This window comes from Myodes glareolus, chromosome 3 (genome assembly GCF_982192425.1).
Source record: "Myodes glareolus chromosome 3, mMyoGla1.1, whole genome shotgun sequence".
In the NCBI taxonomy this organism is placed as follows: Eukaryota; Metazoa; Chordata; class Mammalia; order Rodentia; family Cricetidae; genus Myodes; species Myodes glareolus.
The window spans coordinates 45478734-45501688 of NC_142028.1; the positions used below are offsets into that span (position 1 = coordinate 45478734).

Below are 22955 nucleotides of genomic sequence, written 5' to 3' on the forward strand. Positions count from 1 at the left end.
TCCTAGAATTAGCTCTTAAGACCAGGCTTTTCTTGAACTCACAGAGATCTGCCTGCCTCTGCCTTCCAAGTGCTGGAATTAAAGGCGTGCACCACCACCATTTGGTGATAAATGAAAATTTTAACAGCAAGGATCTAGAGAGGAAAACAAAGTTTATCACTACTTACAAACTTCTAGAAAACATCCATTTATGAACTACAATGCCACCAAGACAACAGGTAAACATACGAGTACGTTTCTCTTCTGAATTACATGGTTGACTCTCATTGTGAGAACTTTGTTCTTAGTCAAGAAGATGCAGGATGCATAAGACAAATGACCAACAGCAAGCACAAATTGTCACTATTGGTGGACAATTCATTATATTATATATTCTATCTCCTTTAGCTACCTAAACTCATAGTTCACAGGTTAGGGAGGGGATACAAAAATTTATCACTGGTAAATTATTGCTACAGAACTTTCCAAAACTTCAAAGTCTGCAGAAGCAAAATTGGCTGGGTTTCGTACTTTCTTTCCACTGAGAGTGTACATTTTAGGACTTTCTAAGTGCTGAGACTTAAAAACAGTAATAAATGAAGCATCTTGGGAATAATGTAGACCACAAGCACTGGGGCATGGATAATCAGAAGCCAGTTGTCAGGGCAATTTCTGTAACAAAGCCATAGCTTAGATTCTCCATGATATAAAAACTGCCTATAGTTCTGTCAAGTAGTTAAGATTGTGGTGTGAGTTATCATGGTAGACAGCAAGAGTAAATATTTGAAGCAGAATGGAAAATAATAAATAAATTCTCATTGTATGCTTTAGAAAAATAGAAATATATAAAAGTAATTAAGACAACCAAGAGAGGTGGTTAAATTATGAACTATAAACAATTGTGATAAATCTATTCTTGAATTCCATAAAATAATTGCTCAATTTACATACAAACATCAATACAATCTTACTAAAAATGTTTCATTCTTCAAAGGCCATAAAAATACATAGGATATAATATTGTTGTCTTCAGATATGTAAAACTCATTTGCTGCATGTACATTAATAATGAACCAGTCATTTTTCTTATACTTACTAAATTCTGAAATTCAAAGCATCCATAAAGCAACTGCCTTGCTCCAGGAAAAAAAAAATGTAGAAAGTCATTTCCCAGTACTGTCAGCATTACAAATAAAAGAAAGTATACATCTATTGTAAAACTTCAATCACACTTGACCGAGGGCAACTTGAAAGATTTTTATGTTTCTCCTTCGTCACATGTCAGTCTTTCTTCTATAGGTTGGCAGGATGGACTATAGCTGAAGTAGAAAGAATACAGATGAGAGCCCAGGAAATAATTCATCCTTTATAATGAATAAGATTTTTGACCATAGCCAAAACCATTTGTCCAAAATGAAGCCTCCAATAGTGCTAATCTCATCTCGGTTCTGATACAGTGGCTTGCTGTAATAGCCATAAAACAACACATTCTAGAGATGCTTTCTGAATGTGTCTCCAGACAAAGAAGGGAGTTTGCACTGCTTGTGCATCGGGTAAGGACAGTGGGCAACCATAAATCACTTCTCTATTTTAAAATAATGGAATTTAAGATCTATAAATCATGACATTCACATAGTTCAACCACAACACAGACATGGTGTGTATAAGTGCATTGAAAGAATAAGATCATAATATTCGTAAGAGATGTTCAAATCATGTCACTGGCATCGGGTTCTGTGTGCAGATAACTAACTAACTTGAGTCTCTGTAACCATTCAAATACATCTCTTTTATACATGGGAGGCAAATGATATGAAGAGTGGTTAAAAGGGTTTTTTGTTGCTGTTGTTGTGGACATGTGTGCGTGTGTGTGTGTGCATGTGTGTCTGTGTGTGTCTGTGTGTATTAGTGCCATGTCAAAACTCAAGCATCATGCAGTAAGCTCTCTTCCTTCCAGCATTTGTGACCTGGGATCTAACTTAGGTCGGCAGCATTGGTAGCAAGTGCTTTCATTCACTGAGCCATCTCACCAGCCCTAATTGGCTTATTCCATAAATACACAGGAGACATAGATAGAATTATGAATCTCCATGTTTGTCTGCAGCCATATCTTTACATCACAGAAAACAATATTTTCCATTTATACAGGTTCAATCTCAACCTAAAATATGGATCCATTATTTCCAAGGAGACAAGTTAAATATACTGAATTAAGAAGTGATGTTGCAAGAAATTCGCTCGGATTTGTGAATGTTAATACAGAAAATTGGAAGTTATTGCTTTGAATAAAAGTAATGACTTAAGAACATTGTTCCTTTCAGTTATAACACATAAACCACAATGCACTTATAAACACTTATAAATTGCAATCAGTAGAGAAATTGAGTAGAGCTAATAAAGCTGGGAATACTCAGTGACTTCAAGTTATACATTGTATATGTATAACATTACAACCAACTCTGCAGAATCTAGGAAATGACTGTAGCGTCTGGAATCCTGACCATCAAGGTGAAAAACAGAAAGAAAAGGAAAGAAAAAACCTAGACTGTTAAAGTTGAATTTGAGTAACTTGTAAGACTTTGAGATGATATGAAAAAATACTTTTAAAAATATACTTTTAAAGCAGAAGGCATGCTATATTCAAAGTCAGGCCTTCCAATGAGTTTACTGCAATGTAGTTAAGACAACAGAAACTCTACAAAAAAACAAAACAGGAATCTTATGGCTCAGAGGTTAAGAGCCCTTGCTGCTAGTGCAAAGGACCTATACTACTGTTCACAACCACCTGAAAGTCTGGCTCTAGGGAATCTGTTCCACATACATGCACTCATACTCACTCATACACATCAAATGAAAATAAAAATAGCTTTAATATATATTATAGTCATGATGCAAAGTATATCACAAGTATGTATTATCAAAGCAGGTTGTCTTCTATTTCTAGTATCCACGTGACCTCCTACTGCCTTATCTTATCTCAACTCAGTAAGTAAAAAAAACCAAGAATGCAAAAAATGGATGTGAAACATCAATACTATTATTTTCTTACAAAAGTTCCCAGGAGCCTCACTCAGAACTTGGTAGTGGTTACTACGGAAGCTGTTTGAACGGCTCTTATACGTCCTTTCTCTTGTTTGAAAGCAACAAGAGGCAGTCAATAGAAAAGACTAATTCACCACAGCAAAGAGCCATGTTCATGAATTTGAAAGGCAAGAGAAAACATACAGAGATCACCAGTGTAGCCCCAGTTACACACAACGGGATCTTCTTACTCAGTTCAGTGCCACAGTACTGAAGAAATGAGTGACAGAATAGGGGCACTATTTATTTATCAACAAATACATAGACCATCGATACAGAACATTCTGTGTGTACTACAAAGGTAGATGCCAGGTTAATGATGAATCTCTACTGTTTACAATGCATGTCATGGCCTCTGTGCAGGTATATGGTCACATATGTGTCCCTACATGTGGAAGACAGGGGTTAATATCAAGTACCTTACTCAGTTGCTCTCTGTGTGATTTGTTGAGACATCATTAGTAGCTTACTGAAAACAGCTCATCAATTGGCTAGAACAGCTGATATAACTCAGGGACACTGCTACCCACTCCTCCCCAGTTCTAAAGCTATAAGTATACCTTACCCTGTGTTCAGTTTTTTTTTTCATTGGTGCTGGAAATCCAAACTTGGATCCTTACCAAGTATGTGATTGACTGTGCTATGCCCCAAAACAAGCACATGCACATTCCATGTAATGTTTACATTGTAGCTATGATTAATGTTAAATCAAATATAATTATGAAGATAAGAAAATAACACATTGGGAGAGGTTACTACATGTCTGATTCTATCCAGCTGTCAAGAAGTAGGGCACAGATTCAAACTCATCAATATAATTCAGGCTTCTTGTAGTAGCCAATTTTCTATCTTGTATTGTCAAGAAGAAAACTATGGAGGACACTCAGATGGCTCTGTGGGTACACGTGTTCATGGAGCCATCCTGGGGATAGAAGTTATGATACCCAGAACATGTAACATTTAAAGGGGAAAAACAAATCCACAGAGATGTATTTGACCTCTACATATGTGCCTTGGCACACTCATACACACCCAAACCCTGTAATATACATACATACACAATAATAATAAACAGAAATGCTTTTGAAGAAGTTATTTATATATGGCTCTGGTGGGGTAGGCCTATATTCTCAACCACTTAGAAATCTAAGGTAGATGGATACTATTCAGAGATTCTGTGTTAAGGCTACAAAATGAATTTAAGTTTAGCATGAGCGACTTAGTGAGATCCTGCCTCAAAATAAAAAGTTCAAATAGGGACATGGAACAGACTCAGGGGTTGAACTTTTACCCAGCATCATATAAGGACCTTGATTTCAATCCCCTGTACAAAACAAAACAACAAAAAACAAAAAAAGCCAAAACACAAGTGCATTTTATTTAGTTATTCATCTGTTTATGAACGAAAGGAATTAATTTTTTATTTATCAGTTTTCAAAGGTAATTGTTAGATTAAAGCCAAGCCCTATTTACACTTACATGCATTGCACAATGCTTGATGAGAGTGGTTGACAACCAAGTTTGTATTGTAATCTTTACCAGGAGTTAGACGTACAACTTAAGTTGCTGTTATCTCTCTATATACATCATCCACCTATAAACACAGCAAAAAGAAAGCCAGATTTCTGAGTTAACTATAGAATCTGCAGAGTCTAGAATTAATAGCTAACAGGTAATTCCATGTGTCACTAACAAGAGAGTACTCTTATTTACATTTCAGAGTTGAATAGTCATCATAATACAGATGACAATGCAAACACAAACAACACACAATGACAGCAGTGTGCCTAGCATCAAGCCTGAAAGAATATGGCTTGTTAAATAAATCATATGTTCTTGTTTGACTTCCTTCTCATTCAGACAGGACCTATGATATTATAAGAACACGTGAAACACCTGCCCTTTCGGGAAATGTTTGTGACAAATGTGAAAGCAAATTCAGACAGGAATACTGAACATTTCCACCAACATGACTGTGAAGGACACAGAGTTTCTCGTATACAAAGACTGACCCCAATGGTAGAGAAGGAAGTTCACAGTGGTAAACAAGGGAGATCTTACATCTTGCATGCATTGTCTTACTTAATTTCTTTTTTTTAAAAAAAAAAAAAGAGAGAGCTATTTTTAGTTTATGTGTACTCACAGGGCCAGAAGAGGGCATCATATTTCCTGGAATTGCAGTTGATAAACGGATGATTATAAGCTGTCATGTGAGTCCTAGTAACTGAAGCAAAGTCCTCTGAAAGAGCAGCAAGTGCTCTTAAAACACAGAGCTATCTTTCCAGCCCATAAACTCTGTGTAAAAACTCAGCCCATTTTTTATAGGAATAAATGTTGGGTATTTTTTAAAGAATCTTCAGGATCATTATTACCCTCAATGATTCTGTTATCCTACCTCCCATTTTCTGGTAAACCAAATTCCCTTCCTCAAAAAACACTATACGTTTATTTAATTTAGAGAAAAATGGGCATTTAAAGGTTACGACCTGAAATAGACCTTTTATAAATGTAGCAAATAATTTCTATTTCCAAACAATGAAAAAAAAAAAACAGTTACGTGTAGCACTGAAAAAAAAATCAAAGCTTGTCTAAAAATGAACCAACCGCATAGTCAACCTTGCTTTAAAAGTAGTAAAATCAAACATGTATCACAAACATTTTAAACCAGTCTTACTGTCTTATTTGCACCACTTAACAGAAAGGGTTCAAACCATAACTAATATTCTATGAGCGTATATTCCTAGTTTAACTATGTTGGTGCTTCCTGGCATGTTATGGGAATAGTATCTGTGAAGGCTTTAGATAAGAGACACTTAAAAGTGACTGCTAATGATCAATAACAAAGCAGGCTATTTTAATTTTAGTGTAATTTATTCGTGGTACTCTTTGTACTTTGAATAAAATATTACAAATCATTTCCATAAACCTCTTTTATCTGTAGGGACTACCTCATTGAGGTAACTGATTAAATTAATTGTTTTTCAGTTATTTATATTTTTATTTAATTTTGTTACTGAAAAAAACAAAGGAAACTAAGGCACTAGCTTGCCTTCAACCTATTCATGGTCTACTAATGTTGATGGATATAATAGTTCCAATCAATTTTTTAAATCTTAATAATTTATTTTGAAATTAAAATATTAATACATCATTTTACCTTCTTTTCCTTCCCTCCAACCCCTCTCACATAATGTCCTGGTTTTATCTCAAATTCATAATCTTTTAAAATTTTGATGAACTCTACAAAATCTATTTTCTATTATTGTGTACATGATGAAGCTATAACCTCCAGAGGGTAGTTAATTTTGTCACAGTCACATAACTAGGACACAATGGATCTGAAACTGGTAATAATTCTGATTTCAATCTATTAGCCATTTTCCCAAAAAATTCACATGCTGCTGAGTGCTTGTGAAATGTGGAGTGTTGTAAAGCAGTGGGCAGGGCGGCAAACTCGTCCTAGGTTCCCAGGGCTTTGCTAGTGTTAAAAGTGAATGCATTGCATCCCGGGACCACTGAGCCCGGGATTAGGAGGAGTTGCTACACCTACTAATAGCAACACACAAACAAGTCTGATGCTGGGATTTTTATTGTACCTGGGTGGTACTGAAAGAGACTGTATAAAGTGACACTGGAGCAGGGCAGGGTGTAAACTGTATTAAACGCAGCAGGGAAGTAGGAGAAAGGCAACATAAACAAAGGGATGGGAGGATCACAAGACAAGTTCTTAAATGAGTAAAGACAAGCTGAGGTGGTAGAACTGAGAGGGATAGGAGACAGGCAAGGGATGTAGCTAAGAAAGGGAAAAAAACCTCATAACGAAGCCAGAGAATCAGACCTGTGGAAGTGGATCTTAGCATATCTCTATCATTGCTTTTTATTGAGAAATGAGCTTTGAAAACTATGAGAGCTTCAGGTTTATGGTGGAGTGACAAATACACATGCCTGGGTAGGGAAGATTCCAAATGGTCCTTGACTGGAACTATGATGTATTACAATTCAGTAGAACTGCTGTTAAACCCGCAACAAAAAATAAAACCTCAAAAAGTTCAGAGGATGAAAAGAAACCAACCCAACACAAACAAACAAGAATGATCCCATCCTTATCTAGAAATCATTGCTCTTCTCACCACATTGATCTCATAGATCAGGACTGAGTCGAATTACAAAAGAAAAAACACATCCGGCTCAGCTCACCCCAGCTCAAGTCAAAAGCAGTTTATGAGTAAAATGAGTCACAAAATCACCAGGGCTTCTCATTTGAGGCATCTTGGAGCAAAATTCTAAACAAGGCAAGAAGGGTTTCCTCCTGCAAACTCAGGCTACCCCAATGAAGGCTTCATTCTGAATGACACGTGGCTATTCTTGAGAAGACAAAGGTATCTTTTCTGGTGGCAAAGCAGCTACAAGAATGGAAACTCAATGTTCCAGGTAAATTCAAACTCATGTCTGTAAGGGTTATGTCAGGGGCTGGTGTGAAGTTCTACTGGAAGTCTTAGGAAGCAGGGAAGTTTCTCCCTGATCCACAGTGATTCTTACAAGACAATCTCCTTGTTGTAGGGAAACAATACGGTATAAAAAGGTAAAAATCAGTGTTCTTATGTATGTCTGTGTTTCTGTGTGTTGGTGTGTGTATGTGCATGAAGGTGCCTGTTGAGGTGAGAGGAAATAACTACCATAAAACTGGAATTACAGGGGGGCGTGAGGTGTCATGGGGGTGCTAGGAAGCAAACCCTGCACCTCTGCAGGAGCATGAACAGGTCTTAATCCCTGAGCCACATCTTCAGCCCAAGAGATCCAATAGTTTCAATTAACATTATACACTAAGAACAAGATAATAATAATAAAACACAAAGTGAAAGGGGAAAGGGAGATGTATGGTCGTTCATAGGACAAATACATTCCTCCTCCTTTTCCATATCTGGAGTGGGAGATGTGGAAAGTCGTGCTAATGCCACTGGAGCTCACTGGAAACCTGAGACAATGACAGAGGAGTTATTTCTGAAACCTGTGCCCCTTTCTCCTGAGGCATTCAGTGAGACCTTCTTCTCAGCTCCCTTTACAGTAAAGTGACCCAAGTCAGCCCAGTGAACATATGGACAGGCATCATCATAACTACTGTCAGGCTTGATCTGTAGCCATATCTGGAAATTTTTCTGGAGAATCCTCTGTTGAAAGATCAGGAATCTATGGACTTAGAGGAGGACAAACCTATAAGAATGTACTCAACTTCCCCCCAAGGAATGCCAGGCAGTCAGGAACTAGGAAGAAGACACTGGACTATCCAAGATGAGCAATGTCACTGATAATTTATGATTACCATGACATCAGGTCCTGTTTGTCTCAAGGACCTGCGGAACATGGCTTATTGGCCACCCAAAATGACAGTGGTTATGTTTAAGCTCTTTTATTTCTTCAACTCCATTAAAACACAATAATGAGTTGAAAACATACATGCACATATAAGCTGGACATGTAGCTGGATGGCAGAACAACAGTCTAACATGCACAGGGGGCAGGCAAGATAACTCAGTGATTAAAGGGACTTGCTGCCAAGTCTGATGACCCCGGACCCCATCGTGAAAAGATAGAACTGACTGTCAGAAGTTGCCATCTGAGCTTTTCATAGGTGCCATGGCACAGACTCCTCTGCCCCTATACACATATAAATTCTTAAAAAAATAGAATACACTAGGTCCTGTCTTTAATACAAGCACAAAGCACTACCCTTACATGTATATGACATGGAAATGAGAAACAGTGAAGGAAAAAGCTATACATTTAATGGAGGCAGATATCTGGGGACATCTGATAGAAAGATACTCAGGAAGAAGTAAATACAAGCAACAGGGGAAAGGGTGACTGAGAAGTGAGATTATCATTAACTGTGAAAATCCACAGTTGAATACTAACTAAAAGAGAAAAAGATTTTCACAGACTATCCTGTGGAAGGAACCTCCTTTGCATCTTTCTTTTGACTACCCGCCTTTCCTTTCCTGACACTGGAATGTTTATAGAGGGGAAACACACAAGTCCTGTGTAACTAGGCCTGTACCCTAGAGTGAACAAGGTAAAATGAGAGAATGGCAGCCTGAAAGATAAGTTTATTTGAGAGATACTAAGGCTACTGGGACAGGTCCCTGCAACCAGGCACCAAAAGTCTTAAAAAGGTTAATTTTACAAATCTGAGTTAATGAGAGGAGGGTCTTTCCTAATGGGTGGAATATATAAAAATAAAAACAAAAGTAACCATTCTGACTAAAGTGATAGTGGGGAAGATTTTTTTTTCTTTACCTGTGAATCTATCTAAAAAAATCTGCTGAGAAATTCAGAGAAATATATCTCCCAAATGCTTCTGTCTGAGAATTAGTATGGGTTAGTACAGGTTAGTGCAGAGTTAGCACAGGGCTTCCAGAATCAGGGTTGAAGGGATAGACAAGTGTTCTTAGGGTAACAAGTGCAAGCAATTTATTTAAAGTAAAAGGGTATTGTCGCGAGAGGGAGGGAATATCCAAGATCTCTGGATCCTGGATAAATTTATATACAAAACCCCACTCTATGTGCTTTACGCTGCGTTCTTTGTTATTTTTCGAAAAATTTTAATTGCATTGATATGCACAGAGGCAAAAGAAAAAAGTGTCCCGTGGCTGAAGTATGAAAACCCAAATGGGAAAGTACTGTAATGTCCTTGCTTATAAACAAAACAGATCAACTCTAAACTCAGACTATGGTTCACATCCTAACAGCATCACTAAGTTTGATGTAAAATGTTTTAGTTTATCTCTGCCAACATTCCCTCATTTGTACAATAGACGTAAGAATGGCTACGGAGGAGGACAAAGTGCTTAGAAAAATATCTTCCCCTGCCTAAAAGTCCAAGGAATTAGGGGAAGAAGGGTGAGTAACACGTGTGAAACAAATAAAATTTTCAATGACCGAATGTCAGAGAATGCTAGCTGCTCACTCTCCACGGATTTCCTTACCAGAGCTGTAGGTAGACCACAACTTCCAGCCTCTTTCAAGCACATAGCTTCCACCCACATGGGTCTGAGTTACCCAATGTACCTAGGCAAAAGTGATCTGTACCACCTGCCAGCCTGGGCAATTAACACCCCGAGTCTGCTAAAAAATTCCATGGGAATAAGTAATCTCACCATAGACTGCATGAAAGGTAGTCTCTGACTCACACCTTTCAGAATTGCTGCCAAAATCATCCATATTTGCACATGACACAAATTAGAAATGTATTTTACAGAAGAAGCAATATGCTTTTCTGATTCATTTATTAGAGACATTAAGCTAGGCAATCTACTACAGTCAAGTTCTTTGCTTATCTCCACATGTTTCACCCCTATCATGATACCTGAAAATGGATATTGTTCCAGCTTTAAAGCTGAAGAAACTCAGGTTCACAGAAGGATGAAATTAATCTTTTCCACTCACATGAATTCAGTGACTCTTAGGAGCAGGTATGGAACCAGGTGTGAATCTGCTTCAAAGTCAAAGGCCTTTCCACCCTGCACCCAGCGCTGCAGTGTGGACATTGGTCTTGCTTTTCCTCTTGTTCACTCCTGATCTCCAGTAGGTTTCTTCATTAAAACTACAAATTTCCACCTCTATGTTTGCATCCAGAATTAGGATGACTCCTCCCAGGCATGGCTTCTTAGAGCTCATCCCATTCACTTGCCACATGACAAACAAACAGCTAAGAGGAGACAGATTCCCAGCACTTTTATGCCTGGGTACTACGTGCCACAGGTAATGAATGAAAGACACGATAAAGAGGGGATGGTAAACAGAAATTCCAAGCTGCCAATGCTCTTTTAATAGTAGTGATGTTTCAGTAACACAAACAATTGACCAGAATACAACAAAAATTACAATTGACTGTCCCACATTGCTGCTTTCTTGCACTCTTTATTTTACCATACTACCTCAGCAAATGTCCTCAAATTACAAACACATTTTAGTGATTTAGTGGTCAAATTTTGTTCTTGTAGAAAATAAAAGAAACTGAAGGAAAAAGGATGAAGAAAAAGGAAAAGACAACAGTTCAGGTGCTAAATCTGAGAACCTTTGAGAAACTTAGAATATTGTTTTATGAATATATGAAATCACATGAAATAGTTTCATCTCTAAAAGCAGGTTCACAACAAATTTTATTTTTTTCTGATAAAACGAAAGGTTACACCTAATGCATATTGCATCTGATTTGAATAGAACAAAGAAAACTAAAACACATTGAAACCACTATCAGAAAAAGTTGGAGAATCAGAAAGTTGTATAAATCATGATTATGAAGGGGTGGTTTCAGATGACAGGCCTACTTAGGCTATTTTGATTTCTTTTAAAACCTACTTTTCGGATAACAGTTATCCTGCAGACCTTTTAAAATGATTTGCCGTCAAAAGACTTCAGGCTTAGAGGACAAAAGTACAAAGACATACCTCTGAACCTGAAGATGTTGGTAAAATAAATATATGATTTTTAAAAAAAAAGCAAAGCAAAAAAAAAAAAAAAACCAGCCTCCTTTGACAGGGTTGTTGTCTAAGCGCGCTTACTTGTGCACTCTATGCAGTGACTAAGGAAGGAGGTTCCTAACTGCCTCCCAGCTGACTCGAAAGTCCTCCTCCCAGGCAAACTACAGGTGGGTTCACAGGCTACAAATAACAGATATGCCTTTGTGGCAATTTCCATAGGCGGCTTTAATAACTAGATTATTAGTGGCTTCTCTTAGAGTTATAGCCTCTAATTCAAAAGATCTTTCTGAGCTTGCAAGCAACGCTGAACAGTGAGGAGGAGGCTTATCCTTATGATCTCTTAACACCTGGACTGTCCAGTAAAGTCCATCCAAGCCAATATTTCCTTTTGGTGTATGTGAAGGAGATGGGGTGAGTAGAATTTTTATAAAGTGGCATAAGTGAGCTAGTTGACCTTAGTGAGCCAGGTGTTTGACCCTTAGCAATGTTTCCTACTGCCTACAACCGTTTGGAAGATAACTAACTGCCCCGAATGAAATCTAGATGAGGGTACCAAGAACTAATTTGAAATCTGCGTTTGCTCTTGATCATCCGAGGTGTGTCTGTCTCCTGACACGCTCTTTTTCACTCCCCTGAATATAGCCAGACAACAAACCTGCTCTCCGGGCAGCCTGGGGTGCTACTGTAGGGTCTCTCCCCCACCTCGCACTGAAGCACTACCCAGCTGCTTGAGCTCTTACTGTGCTAAGGAACACGAACCATAAACCTCAAACTGCAAAAACCAGAAAAACACATTGCAAATTATTCTATGTAGGTGTCCAAACGAATCAGTTCTGTTGTGTTTGTTCCTTGAAACACTCAACTCCCATCATTGTAAATTACTGGAAATGCCCACGCAATTAAAAAAAAAAAAAGAAAGAAAAACACCTTTTTTTTTTCTAAAAAATAAGTCTCGCCCCCATGTTGATTCCTGTAGGAAACTAGAAAAAGTTCAGCAAGCGGGGATCACAGGACCTGCCTTACAATCCTGTTATGTTCCCCTAATATCTAGTGCGCCTTCTTCCGCGCATGCCAAACGCCCAAGATTATCAGTCACACTTATTAGCTCGGTCATAACCTCCCCTCCGTAAATCTTTTCCATCAGAACCTAGAACCCCTGGTCCCACAGCTTACACCTTATCTTCCTAAAGCACTAAGCAGCTCCCTCTCATAGCTGCATTGTGATGCAAAAGACATTCGTGCATCAGGTTCTGCTTGGTTCAAAAGACTCAGGTGCCCTTACCCTCTTATGTTCACCTAACCCACACTTTTCAGTTTTAGTAAAATATAAGCACTAGAGAGAGGTAAAGAGCAGGAATCAAGGAATATGTTTGAGAGCAAAAGGGTTGGCATCCGCGGGGCGCCTGGTGCCCATCTCGCTGCTGCTTGTGAGAGGAGATGGTGCCTTCCGCAAAGAAAGTGAACATACACACAAACATACACCCTCCTCAGAAGTTGCTGAAAAATACATGCTGCCCCTACACGCTCCCAAGACCAACACTGAAGAAATCTTATATCTTCCACAACAGCAGAGACCTGATTCACCCGGTTCACCGCGGAGCAACCACTGCTTTGCGGGGAGCCTGGCACTCTCTGGGCGCTCCAAAACTGAGCCTTTCTAAAGGGCTCTCTCTATCGTGAGTCCAGGCTCCAAAGCCCTGATGTCCACGTCCCTTCAAATTCCAGCCCAAGTTCACCTGCTCATACGGTGGGATGGGAACCCGGACACCCACAGCAGAAAGAAACCCCAAGAAAGAATGCGCACCCGGAGCTAGGGCGCACAGAGAGGATAATCGAGTGACCCAGCTGGAGGCGCTTATTTTAAGGTTTCTATATACATTTTCTGCTTCAGGCTCCTTGTTTCGTGGCTGTCTAGTAGCGCAACAAACTTCTTTTCACACTAATAAAGGAGAAGAAGGGTTACCGCGAGGTGACTGCCACTTCTCAGGTATAGTGCTCCCAGCTTCTCACAGTCCCTGGCTAGTCCTGCAGGAGAGACAACCCTGGGTATTCATTCATCTGTCCTTCCCCAGCCCATAAGGACCATGCTCTTTTAACCCAAGCCGTGAACCACGGCGCTTGAGGGACAGTGCGCTCCCTAGCCAGGCTAGACTTACCCGAGGAGAGCAGAGCAGCTCTTAGGAGAACCCCGTGCGCGGTGCCGCCAGCTTCCGAGGGTCCCGGCGGAGTGGCAAAAGCTCCCTACTTGCGACCAATCCTGGTTATGAACCTAGAGCTCGGTGTCTGCCGTGCGCCCTCTCCCTCCTCGCGCTTGTGGCAGCTCTCAAAACCCGGCACACCGGAGTTCAGTCTGCAGCCGGGTTTGGTTGCAGCCGCCAGGGGAAGACTAGCGGGGAGGGGGCGAGGCTAGGGGAGGGCGGGGGCCGCGCTCAGCAGAGCTGGGCATGCTCAGTGCTCCACCAGAGGCTGCGCGCCCCCGGGCGCAGTTCCTGCACTGCCTTGCCTTAGGTAGCCGACTCCGAATCCCTATGCTGGACACTGTAAAGAGAGCATTGCCAGACAGGACTGGCTCTGTCTGGTTTCTGTAGAGGGACACAAAGGGTGTGTTTGTGCAGGGGTACATGAAGAGGATGGCATCTTCCTTTGCCACCTGAGTATTGGGGAACCAGGAAGCCGGACCTGCGTCTGGCTTCCTGCATACTGGAATCCGGAGGATCTTTAAGGTGGCCTGGCCAAGGGCTACGACGTCTGGGCTGAGAATTGCTGCGCATGGGTTTGGGGTGAAAGGTGGTAGGTAGTACTGAACTTGGGACTTGGAAGGAGGTGGCTTTGAGGGCGGTGTTACTTGCTTGTTCTTAAGCCAGGACATTGGCCAGACAAACAGTGTAAGGGATCTGGTGTCTTAACGTTACAAAGTACTTTCAAGTTGGAAGGAGCATGGGGGTGGAGTGGAGAAAATGTTTGCGATAAAATAGGGACACGAATCAGTTTGGGGTGTGTGGAGTCATATAAAAAGCCTCCTTATTCCAAAGCAGATGCAGTGGATAATGACAGTGCTGTGGTCATTCCAGGGAACTCTACTGTTTCCTTGCCGAAATGGCTCCCTTCACCCCAACTCCAAATCTCTAGGTAGCTATAGACACAGAGAAGGAAGTCTGAGGCCCCTTAGTCCCTGTGCAAAGGGAATCTGACATGCAGGAGGCAACATCCAGAATCCATTTCCAGCAACCTCAAAAGAGGCCGAATTTCTCTCTCTGGGGAAAAAAAAAATCCCCAGGAGATTTTACAGACCTCAGCCTTCCTGTGCATGTCTCAGCAGTTCGGAGCTACATAAACAACTTCTGACCATTTACACAATCATGCAAACTTACCCTGACATCTCCATTATGTGGGAAAGATGTTAACTGAAAAACTATTTTTAAACTGCTGTGGTAAGCAAACACTCCACGCCTCCAAACACATGAGGCAGCCTCCTTAGTTGATACAAGAGATTTTGTTATATATTTAGTCTCCTTTTGGGGGTTATTGCAGTCGTTGGTTTTTAACGTAATCAGTTCTTGAAAAATGAGCAAATCTTAACGAGGGGATAAGTATTGCATGCGTTTCTCAATTGCTGAGGTTAATGCTGGGGGAAAGAGCCCCTGTCCTCACTTTCTAAAAACCGAAAATTAGAAACAGATTTAAGGCCCTCCCCTTCTGTCATGCAAATGAAATTTTAAGGAAAGGGGATGTTCGTGATGTGATTTCTCTGGTAAATTAATAAAGCTGAATATTTTCTAGTCACCTCGAATGTGCTACAATCCATGACTCTGGTAACTTTTGCTGCATTGCTTTTTCAAAAATAATGTCTCTTTTGTATTTGTAAAATTAACTTTACACATAGAAAATAATAGATTTAATTATTGCATTTTCATACATTAATATTAAATAGCTTGTCTTGTGTTTGTCCTCTCACCACACTACCTATGCCTATTTCCTTCCTACACCCAAATAGTCTACATTCTTTTTTAAGCAATAATCACAGGTACTTATATATGAATCCATATATATATATATACATTATATACATACACACATACATATGTACATATATATAATTTTATATATGACTTTTAGTAAAAGTTGATAATAGAAATTGTCTGTCTTAGGAGAAAGCATGCCTTGGTGTACACACACACCCAGTTCATTCACAGGCAGCATGGTATTTTAGACTCTACATACCAAAAAAAAAAAAAAAGGAGAGAGAGACTGCCAATCTGCTCTCCCATAGGCGTTAAAATTGAATCAATTTTCAAACTTTTATGAACAGTATGAGCAAATTCCCTTAATTATGATTCTGAATTTCAAATCTAAATTAGTTATTTCCTCTCTTACCTTTAATTCTTTTTTGTAACTACTGAATGTAAGATATTGTACAAGGAAAGTCAGTATAGCCATTATTGAGAGTCTGCTCCAGAAATGACCGACTGTCTAGAAAGGAAAACAGTGTGTATCTGGTGAGACAGATCTGGGTCGAACTGCTGGGATGCCGGTTAACTGTTATGCTGAGGGTGGATGGGGGGAATCTTTCTTTCCATCAACCTGCATCTCGTTTAAAATAAAAGCAATAATCCAGTCCCGTTTTTCCATCCTGCAGGGAAGAAGCAAGCCTGAACTGCTACCACTGCCAAGAAAAGGAAGCTTCTCACTGTCTCTCTCCTGATTGGGGAGAGCTCCTTAGAGAATCAGCCACTGCCAGGAGATGGAAGTGGCTTATTTTGAAGACAACATCCTCACACGTGTGTCCCTGCATCTCCGGGACCCCCAGCTAAGTGTCAGTTCCTTGCTCAGGGAACCTGTGATTGAGATACTCTAGGGGGAAATGTTCCAAACGAATCAATTAACACCACCAGCAGAGTTCAATAGTACTGTACTGAGACCCAGCTCTGTATCAATGCATGAATGAATTACGGGGCTCATGTCCTTTGCAAATAATCATCGCTATAACACGCTGGGAAACCCCCCTTACTCGCTTAGCCTGAATAACATCTCAGCAGAGAGTTGCAATAACCCTCTTGGACCCTCCAAAATATCTGCATGTATATGTGAAGTGTAAGCTTTAGATATTCTAATATGGGAATATCTATTTGGACACAAGGTCACCTCTTACACTCATTAAACTATTCTGAATGAGGTCTGATAACTCTTAAGGGAAATCAGCACTAGAAATGCTTTCGACTTTTTGGAGACAAGGATGGAATATATCAGCAGGTTTCGCTCAGCATGAGATAGCTCTGAAAACTTCAGAAAGGACATATCTCTGTTCCACCCCACACCCGCACAGTCTTTCTTCACACGTCTCCAACTTGTAGTGGGTGTGAATTTAATGTAAGAGGAGGAAAGAAATAAAAAAAAATGAGAATTTTACAGAAAAAGAATGTTTCTTCTGACCACAGCTGATCTGAGTCAATCTCATGCTGTTTCCTCATACCCAAGGTAATTTTTTAAAAAAGATAAATGGCACATGAATTAAGTGATCTAGAGCTGAAGAGATAATTCAGTTGGTAAGAGTGCTTGCTGAAAAACAAACAAACAAAAATAGCCTTAGGGAAAAGTCCTAGCCATGATAGCCATGATCATGTGTCTGTAACGCTGCTTTTTGCAGGCACTGGAGTGGAGACAGTCAGGTATCTGGAGCTTGATGGCTGGCTAGCCTAACCAGCTTTGGGCTAAGTGAGATACTCTGGATCAAAATATAAGATGGAGAATGGTAAAGGAAGTCTTTTGAAGTATCCCTCTGGCCTCTACATGTACACTTGCAGGCACATGCACCTGTCAATACACATGCTTACACACACACACACACACACACACACACACACACACATCACATCACATCACATCACATCACATCACAATGGAAAATAGGTTGGTGGAACTTTGGGGGCATCTCAGATGAAAAAAATAACTGGGTTTTATAATTAAGTTGCTTTTCTAATGCATTTGGTGCCTTAATCAATCTTCATCCACGAAGCCACACTTATGCCCCTTCCTGATTTTGGAAAATAACCTTGTTTTTTATCACATATGAATAGAAGACTATTTTCATATGTAAGTATGTCAAGAAGGCTTTATTTCAATTCTTAAAATACAAGGAGGAAAACTCAGAAATAGACATTAGAATAACCTTCTGCAACTCCCTCCTCTTTGACTGTTGTAGGTGACTCTTGAGTTTCAACCTGAGGACATGGGAATAATAATGGCCTCATGGTGGGATAATGGTAATTAGCACGCAAAAGTTCAGTTAATCGCCGTGAAGGTTATGACACAGACTGACAGACAGAGTCAAAGTAAACTACAAGCCTTCTACCCCCAGCCAAGACTCTTTAAAAAAGGACTGTGGGACTCCAACTGAATTTAGGCATAAGGTACAATTGAAATCACTCACCCATTCAACCTCCATTCTTTTTCCAGATTTCTAATTTCTTTATATGAAATTCAAATGCAGTAGGTCTACCAGTCTATACTTTTATAAAGTATGTATAGTTGATTTTTGTTGTTCTTGGTGATTATATTTCTTAAAGACTCTGTAAATAATGTATTATTCCCAGTAAAAGTATAGAGGCAGATTTCAGAGACGCTCTGTTAACAGGATCTTCATTAACTGATTCACTCTTAATCTAATTGTCTAGGAGTTTCTGGTACATGCTTTGTTCAGTATTTTGTATTTTTTCCTGAATACTGAGCACAGGTTCGCAGCACAGTGGCCTTTGCCTAACAAAGCTTATTTTCCAAAGCCTGTATTTTCTGTGTAAAGCATATTAGCCTTTTTAGGAACACCAGAAAACACAATATGGTAAGGTCATTGTGAACAGCAGAATTGCCAGTGAGCACCCTAAAATAGCTAGTGTTGCTGCAAAATTGAGATTTCTAAGCACGATGGGTTGAAAGGAGATGGCAGGGCATCACCTTGCTTGACCAGGGCCAGGAGCTTCTGCCTTGGGAGGTGCAGAGTCTGCTCTCTCTGAATCATAAGCACCTAGTGTACCTACAGCTATCATCCTGACTACGTTAAGTATTAACCTCTAGGTTACAAATAGCTTTGAACAAGCGAGCAAATTTGTAATTATGGAATCTACAAGTAATGAGGATTAACTATAGAAAATTTTTTTCCTGTGAAGGGTGAGGCTCACCAGCTCACATGATTTGTGGTTCAACTCGCATTCAGCTCAATTTACAATCATTTAAAAATATATTATTATTGGAAAAATACTTTATATATTTTGCAGTATGTCTCAGCCAGCTTTCTCAATTAAATTAGGTAATGCAATTGCATAAGATTTTTCTTTTTGTCACATACCATAATTGCTTTTTGTTTATTTGAAACTGATTATTTTGTGATATTGTCATTAACTACAATCATCCATTCTGTTGTACACAAAGTAGAGATTTTTCAAGAACTAATGCAAAGTTAAAAAGCAAAAAGATGAGTAATGAAATGAAGAGTGTGTTTGCAGGAGTTAAAATTCCCCTCTGCCCCACAAATGGAATTATCTCAAATGAGAAACAACGATGTTTTATTTTATTAATAAGACTCCAAAAGTAAGTGTTTTGTCTTTTTGCTTTTTGAAAATATTGTTTAAATTTCAAAGTCTGGGATCTCAGCCCATGTTTAAAGACTCATGAGATGACCCATCAATGTAATCTGCCTTATGATAGTCATGTCCTTATTTAATTCCTTTGTTCTTAAAGGTTGGCTAGACCTATTGATTTACTATTATTGATTTCCAGAAATGATGGATGCCACTTCCTATATTAGGTTACACAGAGACTGTGGTTTTTCATTAGATGCTTTTGGATTCTCTCATTCCACTATGTCATTCCACTATCCTGTGAAAGTACTCTTGAAGCTCATGGAAAGGCCACGTGACGCACATGCAAGTAAACAAGAACTCATTTGATCATATGGATGAACTAGGGGAATTTTCTGAGGCTGCCTAACCAAGTATTACATCAGAGAACCGGTCAGCTAGTTTTCCTGTCCCAGTAAAGTCTTGGGATGGATGACACACTGGTCAGTAACTTGCTTTCACCTTCATGAAAACCTCAGTTGGAAACACCACAGGGAGCAGGGAAAAACTTAAGTAGTTCCAAGATCAACACAACACTGAGTAATTACAATTTGTTGTTTTAAGTTCAAGAGTCTGAGGTAACTTGCTACATGGCAAGGCAATGAATATCTAATTATGCCACAACATATACTGATCTTAGTAATCCAGGATGGACAGAGACATGCATTTCATAAACAATTTTGATACACATGGTTCTCAGACTTCTCTTTTTTAAGTTCTGATGAGAATGAGAGATGAGAAAATTATGAAACAATCAGAGAATATATCAAATCACTTGTTTTCCAATTTTATCTTAAACAAAAGACACTTTAATCACAGAGTACAATTTAATATATTTAGAATTACTTTCATTGTATACCTACTGTTTTGATGTCTCTTTTTAAATCTGATGTATCTAAATTTTTCTATCACTAGTTTTCTGTCATGTTTTTAAAGCTGCTTCCTATATTTGTAGAATATACTAAAAATTACTCAATTGTTCTCTATTATTTCAACATTTAAACTGTTTACATTCTGTCATTATCAACAAGTCTTTAATAAATATACTAAATTATGTTTTACATGTGCCCTGAATTATTTCATTGGAACCAATTCCTAGAGTATGAATTCATCAGGTCAAAACCATATTGCCATTTTATTCCTTATTTTAAATTCTGAGGTAGATGTTTAATCCTGCTGTTTTGGTTAGTCTTAAACTTATATTTAAATTAGGCTGGCCTGGAACTTTTGGTGATCTTCTTGACTCTGCCTTCCCAGTGCTGTATTTATTACAGGAACAGATTTGTATCAGCCCTGAAGCCCCTTTGAAACAAACAAACGTGTGTGTGTGTGTGTGTGTGTGTGTGTGTGTGTGTGTGTGCGCTTATGGGTCCATGGGCTGTAATGCATGTATGGAGGTGAAAGGATAATTTTTGGGAGTAGATTGTCTCCTTCTGCCATGTGGGTCCCAGGATTGAACTCGGGTCATCAGGCTCAGCCTTTACTCAAAGAACCATCATAGTGGCCCCTACTCCTTCTTAGATATTAAATTCTTTACTATAAATATCTGTGGGCTTCAAAAATAAATATAGGCGAAGGCTTAAAAATCTCATTCCTAGTACTATATAGACGGCCCAAACCTAAATTCTGTACATATAGCAGCATAGCAGATTTTAAAAAATAGTGAAACTATAAGCTCAATAAATCATTAGCTGTAAAATTATGGATTCTTGACAACACTTTGAGTGACAGATGTACCAGAAGTCAAAACACAACATTGTTAGGGCAGGATAAAGTTAAAGTTTAGTGGGAGTCAGCCGACAAAATCTGTCCAATGTTGATCAACACAGAACTGCTTGGAATCATAAACCCAGAGAACCATTCCTAAGAATGAAGCTCATGTGTTATATTGATTTGAATGAGTAATGTCCCCCATAGACTCATGTATTTCAACATTTGGTTGCCAGGTGGTAGAACTGTTGGTGAAGATTTAGGAGATTCAACCATGCAGAAGGAGTATATCACTTGGGAGCTGGTTTTGAGATTAAACACTCCCCTGCCACCCTGCAATTTCCAGTTTGCTTTCTCTGCTTTGGTTTATCTTTGGAGATGTCTGCTTAGCATCTTGATCCTGCAGCCAGGTCTGTTTCTTACTGCAATGTTTGCTCAAAGTGATGAGCTCCTATCCCTCTGGAATCATAAGCTAAAATAAACTTTCTTCTTAAGGGGCTTTTGGCCACAGAGTTTTGTCAGAGCAACAGAAAAGTAACTTGTGCATGGACTCACCAGACTTTCTTAATGTGTTGTGTGTGCTATTTCTAGACAAACCCTTCTTTTTTTCTTTTCTTCCTTTTTCCTCCCTCTCTCCCTTCCTCCCACCCTCCCTCCCTCCTTCCTTCCCTCCCTCCCTCCCTTTCTCCCTCCCTCCCTCGTTCCCTCTCTTCCTTCTTTCTTCCCTCCCTCTCTCCCTACCTCCCTCTCTTCTTTCTTTTTTTCTTTCTTTGGAGCCTGTTCTTTAACTCGCTCTGTAGACCAGGCTGGACTCAAACTCATCAAGATCTTCCTGCCTCTGCCTCCCAAGTGCCGAGATTTAAAGGCATTTACCACCACTGCCTTTCTAGCGAATCCATTCTATGCAGCATCATTATATCAACAGTGTATCTCAACAATGAGAAAGACCATTCTCTGTTACAATGATCATCAATACATCAATAGTTTCAGAGATGTCAATTAGCAAAAATTGTGTCATTGACGGTAAATAAAACTAACTGAATCTCAAGCAGGCTTCTAATAAGAAGCACAGAGAGGCTGACTGTCTATCTCTAAAGTGTGTTCCCAACAAAGGGACTGGAAACATGACAGAATAAAGAACACCAGCAGAGATAAGGACCAGAGACTCACACACATATCACATAGGACCATCAGTCTTTCATGTAAGATTATACTGTCAAGTGAAGTGTAATGTGGTGAAGTTATACATTCTTTTTTATATTATGCCTATTAATTTGGTCAAAATGTACATAAATTCTCTTTCTCATACCAGTATATGTTTCTGGTCACATTTAGTCTTGCTAGGTATTAAGCTGTGAGTTATGTTATTTCTAATTGTGGATGGAAAGTATTTCTCATTTCTTTTTATTGCTTCCAAGGATAAAATTGTATATGAATAGTATTTTATGAATTTCCAATTTTACTTTATTTACTGTGGCATGCATCATGACCCTAGAATTATCTCAACATTTTTTGGATACTTAAGATGACAATTTTTTATTGTAAATTTTACTTTCTATTTGACTTATAAATCTGGAAATATAAGATGGATTTTACATCCCTGTGTCATCACACTTTTAAAAATTTAATGTCATATTTTAAAATATGCTTTATGTTTATATGGATCCAGTACCTACTCCCATCAAAATGAGAACAGACACAAAAGTAAGCAAATATTATTTAGATAATACCTTTTAAAGAGTGTTGAAGTGGTCTTTAAAACATACATCCAATAAGGGATTATTTATGTAAGAATTTAGAAAAAATAGTGAGTCTAGGGCATTTGAAATGTGGTCTTTTCATCAGTTAAGCATTGGTAGAAAGCCACACTCCATGTAGGTACCCCTAAGAATACAGAAGTGTCCTGCCCACCTCATCCATTGCTGGAGGAATGAATATGGTATCACTGAGATGGATAGGATTTGAGAATTTCTCAATCCCCACCTAACTATATGATGTAAAGAATAAGTTCCAGGAGGAGTTCATCCCAGAGAGGTGAGTGGGTGCTCGCCTGGGCAGCCTGCCTGTCCAAGAAGAGAGCACAGCCCCTCCCCCC

General features: G+C 39.1%; 1 protein-coding gene across 1 annotated transcript in view; it reads right to left on the reverse strand.

Annotated features, from left to right (window-relative positions):
* Positions 1-13912, reverse strand: part of LOC125403250 (contactin-4) — an 814028-nt gene extending 800116 nt beyond the window's left edge. Inside the window, exon 1 of the mRNA XM_085686814.2 lies at positions 13697-13912. The gene's annotated coding sequence lies outside the window, so the exon portion shown is untranslated. The remainder of the gene's footprint in view (positions 1-13696) is intronic.
* Between the last annotated feature and the right edge of the window lie 9043 nt (positions 13913-22955).